This window comes from Crinia signifera, chromosome 4, assembly GCF_055691185.1.
Source record: "Crinia signifera chromosome 4, ASM5569118v1, whole genome shotgun sequence".
Classification (NCBI taxonomy): Eukaryota; Metazoa; Chordata; class Amphibia; order Anura; family Myobatrachidae; genus Crinia; species Crinia signifera.
Window position 1 is genome coordinate 24854794 of NC_139220.1, and position 17167 is coordinate 24871960.

Sequence of the window (17167 nt, forward strand, 5' to 3'; positions counted from 1 at the left end):
TCTACATTATAGACAAGGCATAATATATACTTGGGGGGGGGACTCAATCCAAGATCACAGCTGTCGATCCCTGCCAACAGCCGTGATCCTGGCCCGTTTGCGGTAAGCCCGACAGATGAACGACAGGTGGGATTCAATGTCCCGCCTGCCTTTAGGTGCAAAAGTAGCGTGGCCACAAAAACGGCTGTGGATTGTCGATCTGCGGCCGGGATCGCGACAATCCATGGCCGTTATCGGGGGAACGGGCCTGACAGCTTCTAAAATCAGGCCCGTTCTGCCGTGATGCCGCTTCAATGCTGTCATTAAAGACAGCATTGAATAGGGAGCCGCCGCTATTTCCCCCATCGGAAATAGCGGCGGCACATTGAATACCCTCCTGTGATTAGCTCTTTAATTATTAATTATTTTCTAAAATGATATGTTCAAAAAGGTGTGTGCGTATATATATATATGCAGGTTGAGTATCTCTTAACCGAAATGCTCAGTTACTATTGGGACCAGGAGCATTTTGGATAGCAGATTATTACAGATTTTGGAATATTCTCCTGATTCAGAGGCATCCTCCGTCATCCACAGCATCCTCCAGCATCCCCTGCTGTCCATGGTGTCCTACAGCATCTGTCTCCTGAGCTCTCCTGAGCATTCCCGGTCCCAATGAAGCATTGGATGGGTGACGTCATGATGTCACCTGTGCATCTGCGCAATGCTTCATTGAGACCAGGTTCCGGGAATGCTAAGGAGATGGATGCGGGATGCTGGGGGATGCCTCTGAATCAGGTGAGCAAGGTATGGGGGTGAGTGAGGGGGTGAGTGGAGCAGGAAGGGGGAAAGTTGGAGACCAAGGGCAGGTGAGCCCCCCTTGATCACCCACTTTCCCCCTCGCCACCCCACTCACCCCCTCAGATAATGGATATCCAGATAAGGGATCCCCTACATGACTTAGTGTTTCCCAGGACTCCTGGCTACACCTAGGGGTTGATTTAGGGGTCAGAGCACCCATATGCACAGCAGTAATTCACCACCCCCAATTCCCTTCTAGATTAAGCATTTCATTGTTTGATTATATGCCCTCAATTGATGATTGGTGATTAAAAAAAAAAATAAGAATAATAATAATGTGAATAAAGAACTTTATTCTCCTTCAATGGATTTTCCGTGCCCGAGTCTCGTCATCGATGAAATTGTGATTAGCCAATGTTTATGATTTACAATCTACGTGGATACTTCTTGAATGTGATACCTGCCGGCACACTGTAGCCCACCAAACACCATTCCCGGTTACAAGCAAAACTTCAGTTGTTAAACAAGGATCTAGCATTCAGCAAAATAAAGCCTTGTGCTAGTTTGGGTATTTGAAAAGATTTCTTCAATAGTTTACACTTGCTTAAATATTGGGGGGGTGTTAATATTTTCTACTTGAATGTGTCTTGTGTCAAATCATGGCGACTGAAAGTGATTTGGAAAACTGCCGACTTCATGCGAGCGAGGCTTACAATCCATGCACTGGCTTTGCAGTGCATAAAAAAGTCTAAATTTATTCAGGGTGAACCTAAATACAAACACAACTCAACCAATGCAAACATTCTTTTTAAGCCAAACATATAACAGGAATTTATCACCTTATATGACTCAGCCGCTTTTTTCAAATGAGCTTTTGTGAGATTTTCTCTTGGATTACCCTTTTTTTTTTTTGCAGCTAAATTTTTTAGTTTTTGGTTTTTTTTTTTATTTTTTTGAATCTAACCTAAAAATAAATGTATGATTTGAACTTGTTTTGAATCCTGTGCTAAATTATAATTTGAAAGATTTCTTATAAACATGTACTAAAATATATAAGTCTAGGAAGCTTAGATAAGTACAGTTACTTTGGTACTTGTATACTATCACGGCTCCCATCGCATGCCATCGCATGCCATATGTAATGGCATGCGATGCGATGCGATTTTACCGGGTTTTTATTGCATTTGTGAGAAAATCGCATGCCATGCGATGCCATGCGATGACATGCGATGGCATGCGTTTTTGTTCACAAATGCATCCAAATGCCTTTAAATTATTAATAATCACTCCTCAGACTTTAATGCAGGTAAAACTCAGTCCTTTATTAGGAAGCCCAATGCCATTTTGGGGCATACCCCTGTCTTCACTTGCTTGTCCCTGAAGATGGGGGTACACCTCGAAACGGCATTGGGCTTCCTAATAAAGAACTGAGTTTCACTTGCATGAGTTGCAGAAAATAAAGTAGCAGAGCGGAAAGAAAGGGAGAGAGAAAAAGGGGGAGATAAGGGAAGGCCAAGGGCACAAAACCCAGGGCCGGCGCCACCACTAGGCAGCCTTAGGCATTTGCCTAGGGTGCCAGCCACTGGAGGGCGGCCACTTGGGAGCAGCCCCTGGATGAAGGAGAAGGTGAGAAACCACAGTCTCCCTCTCTGCTTTCCCTCCCCCCCATGGAGCGACGCATCTCCTGCCGCTACCACCTCATGGAGAGCCCCCCCCCTTGTGGAGCGAGACACGTCACGCTGCTCCCTGTCCCCCCGTGGAGTTACTCTACGCCCGCCGTAACTGTACGCCCGCCGCATCTCCCGCCGCCTGCACCCCGTCCATCTCTCGACGCCTGTACACCCCCACCTCTCTGTGGAGCAGGAGGGCACCGGGGCGCCCCCTGCCTGGGGCACTCCGGTGCCTAGCACTGGCCCTGACAAAACCAATAGCAAACCGCTCACCATCTAATGATTTTTCCACTGTTTGCAGCATGTGCGTAACCCAGGACTTACACGGCGGCTGTGATCAAAACAGTCTGATCGGGGGTGGAGCTGACGTCACATGACTTCCCTAGAACACCTGGCCACGCCTGTATTTTCTATGACACTACCAGAACACGGACAGTTGCCACCCCCAAACACCGGCTTCCTGTAAATCAACTTGCATACGGCCAGTGATAAACAAAGCAGGATTTTACTGCAGGATTGTCTCATGCATGCGTGCCACAGGACGTACGTATGCCCAGTCTATCGATACACGCAGGTCTGCTTTTTTGTAGTGATCAGATCTGAATTAGGGTCCTTGGTTCAGATCAGATCTCCTCAGGAGATCCAGCCCAGGATTCCGTTCGAATCCACAAAATTTAGATGGATTCGGATTTCCGGAGAACCGAATAACTCCAAATATAATTTGCATCTATTAAACTTGCCTTTTTAGTGTTCTATGGGGGTGATTCAAGAGTGATCAGACGGGGCCTAATTCGACCCTGTTCCGATAGTGGGGGGTCTATGCATGTGCGTATTTGTGCATGTGCAGACCCCTGTATGAACGCCTCCAGCGAGTATCACACTCGGCGAGGCGTTGGCACGGGGAGGGTTGATGGGTGGGCGGGGTAGGGCACCTTCCCGCAGAAGGGGAACACTCAGCGTTTCCTGGGTGTCACTGTGAAAATGCTGGCCGTTCCCATGGGAACGCAGGCAGACCGACTCAGGGCAGGCGGTTGATGTCACGGTAAGTCAGCACCTGTCCCGTCTTCGGCGAACTGCGTAGGAAATAATAATTTCCGAAGGCAGGGGAAATCATTAGATGGGTGGAGACCATCGAATTATTTCTCCTGCAAGCAGCCACAGGCGAGGCGTTGAGTAAGTGAACATATCTCCTCCCCTGGCAGGGAAGGGATTAGTGCGCCGGGGGGAGCGGCCGTTCGGCAGGGTGGTGTTAAGGTGCTCGCTAAGTAGCGAATAACCGCTGCTTAGCAAGCCGACTTGAATTAGTGTGTTACCGAGATGGGTTAATAATACTGTAGCGCCTTTGAACATCTATACAGATATATAATCTAAATTCCTTCTACATTTGACCGCATAGACATTGGGTTACATGGTGCATATTGCAGATTTCTTCATAACACTGAAGGATTTACTGAACGTCTTAGGTTACAATCATCTCTCCGTAACAAGAACCCCTCCAGCTATTGCCATAGTAAAACACAGGTTCATCAGCCTGACCGTTGCCTTTTTCATCTAACGTTCTAGTCTGCGATGACCTCACCGACTGAAACGCGACGGTTTTCAAATTAAAAGTTCATAACACTAAAGAACCTGGAAAAAAGAGCAGGTTCCCATTGAAGTCTTGCTGCAATCTCTTTAACAGCAGCCATATGCTGAGCGTAATTTCCCAGTTATAAGGGTGAACGACAGTATTGCCCTTTCAGCAAATTACTGAGAGATCGGAGCAAAAACATGGAAGATTTGGGAGCATGTGGGAAATGTGATTCCATAAGGAAACTTATTAAAGACAAAATAGTGTGGCCACCAACATATCTCATAACAAAGGTATATGTGCAGCAATCACTAGCTGTCAACAGCGTATTCCGTTGAAAGGATCAATAGTAAGTTAGTAACAATAGCATTTGTCCTAGAGAGCCGAGATTGGCGTGCGTTCAAGTTAAACTTAATTGAATATTTCTCTTTGATGAATCATAGGCTGAATGGCACATGTCACCTTTCTTCATTTATAGGGAAAACTGTGTTTCCTTTTGAAAACATTAAGTTGTTCTTTGCATAATGCCATATTTCATTGAAAATCCATCCTCTATATGGAGATGCAGTACTGTATGTGGATATCTTTAATTTTCTAGATTGTTTATACATGAAGGCGGATATTTAATCCCGGGTCACGACTGTCCGGCTGGCACCGGCAGCCGTGACCCTGCCCCATTCTTGGCTCGCCCTACGAAGATTCGGCAGGCATGATTTAATGTCACACCTGCCGAATGCTGAGAAGGGGGCGTGGCCATGAGATACGGCCACGGATTGTCAAGCTGCGGCCGGGGGCTCGACAATCCACGTCCGTTCTCGGCAGAACGGGCCCGACTGCATCTAAAGTCGGGTCCGTTCTGCCGAGATCCCTGTTCAATGCTGTCAGGAAAGACAGCATTGAATAGGACCCCACCGCTATTTCCACCATCGGGTATAGTGGCGGGACAATAGAAGTGGTTACCAGTGTATGCCTTAAGCGCTGATTTGTCTTTTCTTTCTCCTTATTTAGGAGAAAAACACAATGGTGCAATACAGTTTGTTCAGATTTGCACAATAATGGTTATAAAATTAGATATCAGTGACCCGTACCCTATGAATTTGTCTACTATGATGGTAGACAAATAAGCTCTCCAGGGGGCAGTAACGTCACCGTTGGTTTCACAATATTCATCCGATGATTTTACCATAAAAAGAAAAACTGAGTATAGTGTAGCACAGTTTTTAATGGTAAACAATTACATATACATAAAAAGATGACAAGGTGGACTCTCACCAAATGGCGTGGTCTACAAACAGTTTGCAGACATAAGCGCAGATGTAAACATATGAAGTTTCAGGCGTCCTTGCTGCTTCAAGGATCCAGACCCACCAAGTCCCTTTGTCTCCTCCACTGGCCAACGCGTTTCAAAACAAGAGTGTTTCTTCTTCAAGGCATGTGGAGTAAAGCTACCGGTTCCGGTATTTATACACATGAAAAGATATGAAAAAGTATTCCTAATGCCAGACATGGATTTTACCTATCCTCTAAGCATATACAAACATAAAGTGCCGAGTGCTTGATCCGGACCCTGTTTTTTCCGCGATGCTCACATGACTTCAGCGCCGCACGCGCCTCCCGACTTCTGATAGCAGCTGTGTTAGAATGACACGTGGTGCTCGCGGTGTTAGCGGTCACTTCCGCATCCCGGAAGTTGTATTTGCGTTCCAGGCAATCCGCTTCCTGTTGGTTTTTAGTGGCGGGAGATTGAATACCCCCCTAAATATTTGCTATCAGAATTGTCATCAATTATTTTATTGTTATTGTAAATATGTAGTCAAAATGCCAATATTCAGAATGTCAACATTGGCATAATGTGAACATTGCAATAATTCAGACTTTGTGAATGTCGACAGGCACCATGTTGACTGCTCATGTTAGTGTAGGGTAGTGTACTGGGGCCTACACACGTAGCGATGTGTGGAGATGAGCGCAGTGGCGTAACTATAGCTCCGCAGCCCCCGCGGTGGCGGGGGGGCGCAGAGAAATTGGGGGCGCCGCCGGGGGGGCTGCGGGGCTATAGTTACCCGCGGTCTGCGTCTCGCCCGGCTCTCTGTCGGGACCTTCCTGACGTCACGGTCCCGGCCGGCTCCTGCTGCAATGAAAACTGACAATTAGAAAATGGCTGCCCCCATACTGCAGACAGTTTTCTGTCTGCAGTATGGGGGCAGCCATTTTCTAAGAGTCCGTTTTCATTGTAGCAGCAGGAGCCGGCCGGGACCGTGACGTCAGGAAGGTCCCGACAGAGAGCCGGGCGAGAGTCGGACGCAGACCGCAGGTAAGAAGGGGGGGCAGGTTAGGTGGGGGGCGCCGAATAAACGTGCGGCGGGGGGGGGGGGGCGATAAATAGTTAGTTACGCCCCTGGATGAGTGTTCTGAGTGATGCCACAAGATCGCTGCCTATGTGTCATCCTTGAGTCAGAACTATCCTTTGTTACCCACATTCAAAATCTTATTACATGCATCTGAAAAAACATATCCAAAATATGACCATTCCTTGCAGAAGACACTGCTAAAACACTAATCCATACTCATCATCTCCCGCATTGATTATTGCGATAGTCACCTTACTGGTCACCTTAATGCCATTAACTAAACTACACCAATGTGCATCTCTTAACTTATCTCAAAATAACTACCAACCCAATGTCTTCACTCTACACAAGATCTTCGTCTTCATCCACACTGAGTATTCGCTCCCATTCCCGATTGCAGGACTTTCTTAAGGCTGCACCCACTCTGCCCTCCCACGCACAAAAAGAGTATTTTCTACTCTCCAAACCTATAAGTGATCTCTGAAAACTCAACTTGATAAGCTTTCCTATCCAACTACATCTTAACTAAACGGTCCACCCATATCCTCACCTATTTTCTCATTATTTCGTATCACGTCCTCCTAACCCCAGGTCAACATTGCTGGGTGACCGTGTCATACGGCCAACCAAGATCCTTTGCAATCTGGTGGACTATTATGCAATAGATAGCACCTATCCTTGTGTATAAATGCCTATTTCCCTATAGGTTGCAAGCTTGCAAGCATGGCCCTCCTACAGGATTTGGGCGCTATTTAAGAAACTGATCATTATTATTGTTATCATTTATTTATATGGCCCCAAAATGGTTCTGCAGCGTCTTACAATATTTAAATAAGCAAATAAATAAATAAGAAAATAATGAATTGCAGTACAAGGCAATTTAGGACACGTAGACGGTATATACATATAGTTGCATCTGGGGAAGGGACACTGGCGCAATTAGGCTGGTAGAGATAAATACAGTAGATATAGTAGATACATACATAAGTACATACATACATACATACGTACAAAAAAATTATAACTCATCAATGGGAACATCATGGTAATATTTAGATTATTTAAATGTTGACATTTTGAATGCTGTCATTTCTCGTGAATGTTCAAACCATGTCCAAATTCTGCTTGTCAACATTTTGTTGATCAGAGACAATGGGTGAAATGTAATAGGATGAGAGATTCAAAAAGTGAGAGATTTTGGTTTTGCCGTGTAAATGATTGCCTCTTTAAAAAAAACCTGGAGATTTCTTACCAAAACTCTCACTTTCTGAATCTCTCATCCTATTAAATTTCCCCTAATTTCTACAATTTCATGCTGACATAAGCAAGACCTTAACTGTTTGCTCATGTACTGTAGAACAGACACTTTTTCCTTCTTAGCAGCTAATTTCCTAGACGCAACCTGTATGTACCTCCAACACTTTTCTAAAACCTCTCTGGCCGAGGCCTTGCTGGTAAAGCGCACATTAAATAACCAGGATCTTTAATAATAATCCCATGTACTTACCTATCCATGTATTTACTCCTGACAAGCTATCATGCACCATGGTTGGCTGATATACCGTAACTATGTTCTCTGTCCTACAGTGAACTCTGATTGGTTGCCAAAGTTCAGTACAGGACAGTAAACGGAACACTATACTGAGCCAATAAAATCACAGCTGATAGTAACTAAGGGACTTGGCATGAAGTTAGAAATAATACAATTCATGTGAGCAAGTCCAACCAGGTCTGTGTCCGGGATGAAATTCGTCCTTGGCCAGTAGCCATTTCTTGATTGCCTGAAAGGGTCATTTTAATCTTACGGATGGACCTCAGGAGCTGGAATGGTTCTACACGTTTCTCTCGGCTACTGTTATGTCTCTCATTACCTGCAAGCTCCACAATGGTGGACAGTGGAAATCCAACAGAGGTTACTGAGAAATTGATTGGTGGCATTTTATCAAGATTGCTACGCGGAGAGATGAAGTTCTAATTAATGTACTGTATTGTATATACAATATAACTGGTAGGGAAGACGATCATTTCTAACCAGAGGTGACCAAGTGCACTGTAGATCCAGATGATTACTCTGGATAGATCCTATATGTAATGTACCATGGATAATTGGATGTCCCCCCTATGTATGTGATTATTGCGGTATTAGACATCACCAATGATGAAACTCCAATGTACAGATGGAGCGCCTCTCAGCCGGTGCTGGGACTCGCCAGAATGCCCCCACTGGCGAGCTGGTGCTCCATCTGACTGGGACGCGCAAGTGTCCCACACGCACGTGCGTCCCAGTTTCCTGGCGGCGGGGACGTGAACCCTGTCCGTCTCTGCTTCAGGGAGATGGGCAGGGTAAGGGGGGGAGCAGGGAAGTGGGGGGCCACGTCGGGGACCGGCAGCGAGGCGGCGGGGACCCGGGGGTGCTCCGTTGTAAGGGGATGTACATGCGTCCCCTTCCGGCTACTGGCAGGGGCTAGCGGCTGGTGAATCTACCGCCAGCCCCACAAGGAAGAGGGACGCTCCATCTGTAGCCTCTAATATCTCTCCTAATTTATATTACAATATATATTATTTTTTATATTATTATAGAACATATACCAAAAAGTGGTAATTAATACCAACAACATTTTTGTTTATTAAATATTTAACGTTAAAAAAAAAGTATATATATATATATATATATATATATATATATATATATATATATATATATTAGCATATCTATAGCGCTAACATGAATGTGTCTTCACTCTTTACATTTCCTTGTGGTCAGTGAATATTACTGCTCCGTTGACAAACATCCAACATTAGAATGGGCCACTAATCTTAATGTGCATACACACGCAACAAGGTTGGAAACGATCCTATTTTGTTACCGATGGTATCAAATCATTCATCGTGCGTACACACGCAACGATATGAAACACTTCACAAAAGATTGGTCTATGATCTTCCTGCATGCTTGAAAGATCATAGACCAATCTTAATGATCGGCAATTCATGGAACGATGTAAACGATTGGTAGTTCTGATTGATTGGGAATGCCCACATCGTGCTTCAAATTGTTCCGTGTGTATGCACCTTTAGATTAGATGTTTGTGTACTGAAAAAAAAAAGAACATTGGTATTCTATACATTTTTAATTATAATTAGATCTATTACATTTAAAAAAAAGTTGAATATGGTTAAACATTTTCTTTTCAGAATATATTGATGTAATTTTCTGCCAAAAAGTAAAGTAAGTAGAGTAAAATAAGTTACTCTTTGTGGTAGCTACAAGAATACGGCGATTCAGATGGGCACATGGACCAGGCGTCTGCCTTGGAATTCTTTGTAAACTGTAAGTATTATTGGCAATGAAAATATTATAAGCATAACTACATAAGTAAGAAACGCCTGCAGACAGCGAGAGGGAGATGTTTTACTTTCACGTAACATTTGGTTATAACATCATACTTGCAACAATTAAAGTGCTGATTTGGTCTTTGAGTTAACGGGGAAAACACTTTAGAGGATTTTTTTTTAACATCGTGGAAGTCACTCAAAATAAGCACTAGAGGTTTAAGACAACATAGTAAAATCCGTAGAAATGCTTAAAGGGTTTATAAGGCTCAAACTTTGCAAAATTATATTTCATTTAATCCAGTGCCCATGTTTTTAGAAGTAGCTATGAGAACAGTGCTGATGTTCTCCGTATTTTAATATATAAAAATGGATTTAAATATGGATAAAATGGCTAATCAGGGTGATACACTATTTACTTTCCTACTAACTTTCAATTTACATTTTTAATATAAAACTGGAAGTGCTTTGGTGCTAGAATTAGCGTTTCCTGATAAATCAAACATGGTGCTTAGTACTGTAAGTTAATTGTTTTCAAAAGCCAATTTTATATTCATAAAATATATATAAACTAGGTGATTCATCACGCCCTACGGGCGCTCTTCACACCGTCGTAAGGGGCTGCGCCCCCTTAATTTGTTTGTATATGAGAAATATGGTTAGAATTGTATGAAAGATGCCCTGTATTGCAACTTGAGTTATAGGTGAAATGTGTTAAATAGAGAGCATATGATGTGGAAGGGGGTGTGTATTGTTTTGTTTAATTAAAAAGCGGTTACAGAGTAAGATGTACATTGATGGTGTGGATGGTACAGTGACATTTGTGGGTGTGGGGGGGCTGTGTGTGAGTGTTGTTTAGGTGTGTATGTGTGCAATAGTATAGTAGGGTGTTTTTGAGTCAGCGGCTCCCCACTGGCGAGGGGTCACTACACAGGAAAACAGGAGCCTGGGTAGTGATAGGGTGTGTGGGCATAAGGGGGACTAAAGAGAAGGGTGGGAGACATTGTGCAGCTTCTGCCAGTGGGTGGGGATCCAGCGTGGCAGTACAGGAGTACAGGACGGTGGCCCTGAGTCAGTGTCTCCTCCTACTGGGTGGGAGTTAAGGTGCATGAGAGCAGGAGGCTGGGCTATGAGGCATGATAGGTGTATGTGGGCAACACAGCATCAGCGACTCCCCAGTGGTGGAAGTTACGGTTCAGGAGAGCAGGAAGCTGGGTAGTGATAGGGTTGTGTGGGCATACAGGGGGGGGGGTGCCGGGAATCGGGGGGGGGGGCGCGGTGGGTTGCCGCGAATCGCGGAAGGGGGGCGCGGGGGATTGCCGCGATTCGTGGGAGGTCGCGAGGGGGTGGGGTTCCGCGAATTGCGGGAGGGGGGTGACGGGGTGTGGGGGTTGCGGTGAATTGCGGGAGGGGGAGACGTGGGGGGTGCCGCGAATCGCCACAAGAAAAAATAAACACAGAAAGGTCAACACATGTAAATGTTGTGTGGCACTTTATTGGTGTCCATGTCGACACATGATAATGAATATTTCATTATTCCATTCAAAAAATGGAAAATAAATCTTCAAAAACTCATGTCAACCTTTTTCTTTGTCGACCATAGCCATGCCAGTGTTTTGCTTGTGCAATCCTGGGGTTGCGGTGAATCGTGGGGGGGGGGGGGGGAGTTGGGGGGGGTCCGCAAATCAAGGGAGGGGGGTTCGCGGGGGGGTGGGGGTGGTACAGCGAATTGCGGGAGGGGTGGTCGCGGGGGGTGTGGGTGCCGCAAATCATGGGAGGGGGCGCGGGGGTTTGCAGCGAATCGCGGGAGGGTGGGTCGCGGGGTCGAGGGGGGTTGCTGAGAATCGTTGGAGGGGGGGTCAGGTGGCCGGGGGTTGCCGCGAATCATGGGAGGGGGGGTCGCGGGAGTGCCGTGAATCGTGGGAGGGGGGTCGTGGGGGGTGCCGCAAATCGCGGGATGGGGGGTCGATAATCACTGGAGGGGGGGGTTGCGGGGGGGGTGGCACTTCAATGGTGTCCATGTCGACACATGAGAATGAATATGAAAACATTCAAAAATTTAAAAAGAAATCTTCAAAAACTCATGTCAACCTTTTTCATTGTCGACCATAGTCATGTCAGTGTTTTGCATGTGCCATTTAATCCTGGGGTTGCCGTGAATCGCGGGGCGGGAGGTGGGGGGTGTCCGCAAATCGCGGGAGGGGGGATTTGTGGGGGGGTTGCCGCGAATTGCAGGAGGGGGGTCGCGGGGGTGGGTGCCGTGAATCGCGGGAGGTTTCGGGGGCGGGGTTGTTGCGAATCGCGGGAGGGGGGCATGGGGGGGGCGAATCACGGGAGGGGGGGTTGCTGGGGGGTGCCGCGAATCGTGGGAGGGGGGCGCGGGGGTTGCCTCGAATCATGGGAGGGGGATGCAACGAATTGCGGGAGGGGGGGTAGCAGGGGGGTTCTGCGAATGGCGGGAGGGGGGATCGCGGGGGGTGCCGCGATGTGCAGGAGGGGGGGCGAGGGGGGAATGTTTTGGCGCGAATCACGGGAGGGGGATTGCGGGGGGGTGCCGCGAATTGCGGGAGGGGGGCCCGGGGGAGGGTGTTTTGCCGTGAATCGCGGGAGGGGGGGTCGCGGGGAAGTGCCGCGAATCGCAGTAGGGGGGTGTTTTGCCGCGAATAGCGGGAGGGGGGGTCGCGGGGGGTGCCACGAATCGCGGGAGGGGGGTCGCTGGGGGGGTGCCGCGAATTGCGGGAGGGGGGGCGGCGGGGGGCGCTCACCTGGTGGCTGTGGAGTAGGTTCCTGGGCAACATGGGGAGGCAGAGGGTGTCTGGCACTGTGGGCTCACTGGGCTGGTTCTCTGTCATGTGAGTCAGTCATGTGAGTCAGAGGCTCCACCCAGCATTAGAGACACACTCACACACTTTGAGTGACAGATGTAGCCAAATATATAAGAGATATACAATTTGGCAATTCAATAAAAAAAATCACTCAACGAATTTCTCATGGTTAATAAAAACAGTGTCAGGATGATAGATCTACACTTTATAATTAAACAGTCACTAGGTCCAGGGCCGAAACTAGGTGTTTCGGCGTCCGGGTCGGCAGTCATTTGGACGCCCCCCCCCCCACAAAAAAAAAACCTGACCTTGGGGTCAGGCAGCGGGGGTCCGGGGACTGGAGAAGGTTAACTAGCACTGCCGGGCGGTGGGCGGGAGGCAGATTTTGAAAAGACTTGCCGGACGCTGATTGGCTGAATTCAGCCAATCAGCGTCCGGCAAGTCTTTTCAAAATCATCAGCGCTTCCCGCTGCCAGGAAAATAGCGAGTGGCTGTGTATGTGAAAGCTGCTGCTACACCAGTCCCTGGACCCCCGCTGCCAACATACCTGTGTGTAGCGTCCAGGGGTCCAGGGACTGGTGTAGTGGCAGCCTTCACTCACTCCGTCTCCTAGCGCTATCTGCCTGGCGGCGGGAAGCGCTGATGACTTTGAAAAGACTTGCCGGACGCCGATTGGCTGAATTCAGCCATTCAGCGTCCGGCAAGTCTTTTCAAAACCTGCCTCCCGCCAACCGTCTGGCAGCGCTAGGAGCCGGAGTTAACCCACCAGTCCCCGGGACCCCGCTAGGACCTGGCGTTAACCCACCAGTCCCCGCTGCTCATCCCAGGGATCACGCTGCCGGGACACCAAACTAGCGCCCCCACCCTACAGCGCCCGGTGCGCGTGACCCCCTAGCCCCCCCCCTAGTTACGGCCCTGCTAGGTCAACATCATATGGTCCACAGATAAAAGCAGTTGAGCAGTATGAGAGGTTGACATTGCTTATGGAGGGGATGCTCCCTGTCACTGTGAATAAATACTGCATGTCCTTACCTGGAGGGTGTGGTCTAGTGCCGCAACCTTCTATTTTCTTCATTTTGGGGGTGTGTCCAGCACTCACCAAGCATCTGGGAAGCCCCTGGTTCCCATCCATTCAGTGTCTCTTCCAACTGTCCCCAACCCATGGGATACGGCATCCTGCAGGTGAGACAGCAGGATAGTGTCCAATTAGTTTGACTGTCCCGCTGTAATCAGGACATTTGGGAGATATTCTTTATTTCTCTCCACTTTAACTCTCTCTAACATTTGCCCCATAGTACTTTAAAATACAAGAAACCCATACTTACTTTCCCTCCTGGAATGGCTGGGAGGGTCCCAAAAATCAGGTCCGATTCCCAGCCCCTTGGAAGGGTGGGCAAGCCACCCGCATATATCGGGCCCCCCGCATCAGCCCCTGCATCAGCCCCCGGTCTCCCTCCCTCTGCTGGTCAAATACTGGCATTCGTGGCTCTTTGGGGGGCTACAATTATGCAAATCCCATCATTTAGTACCACCTCCACTCCGAAGAGCCACGAATCACAGCTTTCCAGAATGGGGGTGGGGTTAATAATGGCAAGCCCCACCCCCACCCCCAGAAAAGCTGCAGAGAGTCTCTGCGGGCTTCTCCTGGAGGTGAGACACTTAAGGTAGGCAAGTATGAAGAAACCTAAACTGAAGATTACAAAATCACATGTACTGTACAATACATAGCAGCAATAATTAAAGAAAACGTATTTAAATAAGCAGATGTCCCATTGTGAAGACATCAATTCTGCATTGAAACCATATCCATTCATTTAGTTCCAAAATAAACAAATCATACTTATTTCTTCTGTAAATGGGAAAGGTTACAGCCTCAGAACCGAACTGATTATAAGATACTTTGAAAAATGACCGAAAAAGATGTTTGCGGGCCTCAATTTTATTAATCCGTGGGAGACTTTGGCCGACAGTAATCTAACCAAAAATGATTTAATAACTGTTAAATGGCTACTAGCATGGACAAGTATTGTCTGTGGTTATTATTGTCTTGTTTGTAGACAGGCAGCAATGAACGTAATATGCATAAAGCCTTGTTTTAAAATTAGGTCTGTTTTATCGGCCGATGTTTGGTGTTTGCGCATGTGCAGAGGCGTTTCTGCGCATGTGCGAACGGCTCGCACGTCCGAACACGCGGTGAGTTCCGTGCAGAAAATGATCGGTCGGAACCGTCCGAGCAGGGGGTGGAGAGGGGCGTGAAGGGCTGTTTGGGCTCATTACCATATGCGTATGCCCCGCGTTTCATGTGCGTTCCCATGAAAAAGCTGGGCGTATGTATGGTAATGCAGTCATGATGCACGTGTGGGGGCGGACAGCTGACATAGCCGGATGCCAGCCAGTGGTGTAGCTAGGTGCCACGGTGCCCGGAGCAAGGGCATGTTTCGCCCCCCCCCAAATTTGTAGTAGGCGGGGCTCTTGCGCAGCAAAAAGGGGGCGCAACCTAACACTATACCACACACCGTAATGCCCGTTGCACATTTTAGCAAACTACCCATTACACATATAGCCACAGACAGCAGGGGAGTGAGAGGATGGCTGGGTAGGTGGGAGAACAGGAGAGAGAAAGGGGGATGGGAAGAGAGTGAAAAAGAGGAAAGATGGTGTGGGAGAGAGGTGAGAGAGGGGTGAGGTGACGCGCATGGGGGGGGGGGAGGGGGTGATCCAGGGTGAGGTGCCAGGGGGCGAATAAGTAAGGTAATGGAAGAAGAGGTGAAAGGGGGTTAGGAGAAAGGGGGTGAGGCAACAGGGGAGTGATAGGGAGGGTGAGGTGCTTGGTTGGGAAAAGGGGTGAGGTGACAGGGGGTGGGGTGAGGTGACCAAGGGTTTCATAAGAGGAGGTGAGACAACAGGCAGCGATAGAGAGGGTGAGGTGGTGGAGGGGCGGTGATAAGGGGCAAGAGGAAGTGAGATAATTGGGATGAAGTGACAGGGGAAGAGTGTATGGGAGGGTAGGTGAGGCAAGTCTTCTCACCAGCATCTGCGGATCTCCAGGTCCTCAGCATCGGCCACTGCTCAGCTACTGGTCCGTCAACTGGCCGCTGCTTGCATCATTATCCCCTGCTCCCCAGTGCCAGCCCGCCGCTTGAATGTGGGGGGGGGGATCCACTGCTCTGTTTAGGAGGGGGGTGGGATTCAGGCAGTGCTGCCCGCACTGTGGATGTTCTGCGGCTGCACTCTTAGCAGAGCTGCTCACGCTGTGGCTTCACTGAGTGGGGTCGGGCAGCGAATCCGATGCACTCCTAGGAGGAGGGGCAAATGCAGGATTTTCATGGGGGGGGGGGTTTGTACATGCACATAACTATATATACACAAATGCCCACACACAAACACATACCATAGATACACACAACCTGTACACACACACACACATAGCATAAACACATTATGTACACATTCATACATACCATTTTATACACACACACACACAGACACATCACGTACATACACATACATAACCTATATACACATACACAGCATACACACAATGTACACACACATATACGATACATACTACACACATCATGTACACATACCATCCATTATTTTCACACACATACCATACACACACACACACACACACACACACACACACATCATGTACACACACATACCATACATACACACACACACACACACACACATATCATACATACATACACACACACACATCATGTACACATACATACCATACATACATACACACACACACACACACACACAATCATGTACACATACATACCATACATACACACACACACATCATGTACACATACATACCATACATACACACACACACACATCATGTACACACACATACATACATACATACATACATACACACACACACACACACACATCATGTACACACACATACCATACATACACACACACACACACACACACACACACACATCATGTACACACACATACCATACACACACACATCATGTACACACATACTATACATACACACACACACACACACATATCATGAACACACACATACCATACACACACACACACACACATCATGTACACACACATACCATGCATACACATGCACAATATGTAAACATAGCATACATCCTCCATCCTCAAACAAACATCATGTTTGGGGGCTCAGGAAACCATCCTAGCCTTGGTTAGATAATGGTTCACTCACAGCAGCTGTGCTGGTCCCCTCTCCCGGCTTGCTTGCTCTCTCACACAGACCACGGAGGAGCACTGCTTGCCTGGGAGGAACTGTAGCAGGGCAGGCTTCCTCTGTGCACAGCGCCCCCTACCTCCAGCCAGCCCAGCAGCACCCTGTCAGTGTCACTCTCGTTGCAAGGAGACGCAGCCAAACAGTCTGCACGGGGCTGTATTCAAAAGAAACTGCAACGATTGATCGGCGGGCAGGGGGGTTTCTAAATACTCGGAACCCCCTCTGCTTGCGCGATGTGGATTCACTGAAGGGTCGGGCAGCACTGCCGCTGAAGTCCTAGGAGACCCCCCAGCTGACTGACACCCCCGTGTCAGTCAGCGCTGCCCGCGCTGTGGCTTCAGTGAATGGGGTCGGGCAGCGCAGGCGGCGGAGAGGGT

The 17167-nt window shown here is 47.9% G+C and overlaps 1 long non-coding RNA gene across 1 annotated transcript in view; it reads right to left on the minus strand.

Annotated features, from left to right (window-relative positions):
• The window catches only part of LOC146072262 (uncharacterized), a 36396-nt gene extending 19498 nt beyond the window's left edge, over positions 1 to 16898 (minus strand). Inside the window, exons 1-3 of the long non-coding RNA XR_014473014.1 lie at positions 16749 to 16898; positions 15558 to 15825; positions 13562 to 13705 (exon numbers count right to left, since the gene is read on the minus strand). This is a non-coding gene — a long non-coding RNA (uncharacterized LOC146072262). The remainder of the gene's footprint in view (positions 1 to 13561; positions 13706 to 15557; positions 15826 to 16748) is intronic.
• Between the last annotated feature and the right edge of the window lie 269 nt (positions 16899 to 17167).